The sequence below is a fragment of the Acanthopagrus latus genome, chromosome 21, assembly GCF_904848185.1.
Source record: "Acanthopagrus latus isolate v.2019 chromosome 21, fAcaLat1.1, whole genome shotgun sequence".
In the NCBI taxonomy this organism is placed as follows: domain Eukaryota; kingdom Metazoa; phylum Chordata; class Actinopteri; order Spariformes; family Sparidae; genus Acanthopagrus; species Acanthopagrus latus.
In genome coordinates, this window is record NC_051059.1 from 27,889,537 (window position 1) to 27,890,852 (window position 1,316).

The window sequence follows — 1,316 nt, forward strand, 5'->3', positions numbered from 1 at the left end:
GTATTCAAATGATAAATTTTTGTTAAAAAAGACTTCATTTGACATCATGGTGTCTTTAGTGATTGATGCAGTTCCACCTCCTTTTTGTCCCCCTCTTGTAGAAAATAAAAAGTTAAAATTTGGTGGGGAAGCCTCAGTGAGAACAACAGGTGCATCAGTGCCAAGCCATGTCTCTGTCAGGAGAATGCTGTCTAAATTGTTATCTAAAATTACATCATTTATCATTACATCAATCTTTCATAAAAGATTTGTTTAAAGGGGACATATTATGCAAAACCCACCTTTTCCTTACTTTACTATGTATAATTGCATATCCAGAGTGCCTCCCGACCCCTTAAGAGTGATTTAGGACCTCTACGTCAATGTTTTGTGAACAGGGCGGAGGTCAGGAAATGTGTCTCTAAGAGAGCCATTTGGATTTCTCACCCCGCACACTTACGTAAGAGTGCGGGTGATTTGAATGCTCCCGCCCTCACGGCTGATATCTCCTCCCATATTACTCCGGCTACCTGAAGGAGGATCCGCCATTTTCTCGCTTCACTTGTACGCGATCAGCCTGACCGCTAGCATGTACAACCCGAAAGCCAAGCACTCCTGCTCTGTCGTCCGGATGCACGGACACTCATGTTTCCCTACATTGCCTTCCCTACCAAGAGGATATCAGAGCGAAGTGGCTAAATTTTATTTTTCAGGGAAACGCCCCACCTTCACTGAGCAAAAGCGTGTTGTCCTGTGCCATCACTTCACACCGGACTGTTTCAGCAACCAGGGTCAGTATCAGGCTGGACTGGCCACGAGATTGTTCCTCAAAGATGGATCAGTACCCACTGTCCGTGTCAACGCCACAGAAGAAGAAAATGTAAGTATTTTTTAAAACAGTGTTTGTGTTACTTGGCTGTTTAGCACATGAGCTAACGCTAACGGGTGATGTAAATATGAGGCTGAGCTAACGTTACAACAGTGGGCTTACTGGTCTTAGGATTCACGGTAATGTTAATGTTGCCTAACCTTAATTGTCATATCAGCACTCATGACAGTGAACTGAGAAATTGAATTGGGATATTGAGATTTGATCGCTTCTAACCGGCCGGTGATCCACTAAGATGTTGTCCGTGGACGACGAGCTAGCTAGCGCTACTCGGCCGTGAACAGCGCTAGCTAGCCATCGTCTTGTTCACGGCCTAACAGCGCTAGCTAGCTATTCGTCCGGGGACAACTTCTCAGTTACTACAGCTACTGTTCCGACATGAACACGCATGGGAAACCGTCTCCTCCACATGCTCACAGCCGATCAGACGGTGTGAAATTGTCTCAGT

At 45.4% G+C, this 1,316-nt stretch overlaps 1 protein-coding gene across 1 annotated transcript in view; it reads left to right on the forward strand.

The window, feature by feature from the left end:
• The first annotated feature begins 737 nt into the window (after positions 1-737).
• Positions 738-1,316, forward strand: part of LOC119011748 (armadillo repeat-containing protein 1-like) — an 18,713-nt gene continuing 18,134 nt past the window's right edge. Inside the window, exon 1 of the mRNA XM_037085092.1 lies at positions 738-859. The gene's annotated coding sequence lies outside the window, so the exon portion shown is untranslated. The remainder of the gene's footprint in view (positions 860-1,316) is intronic.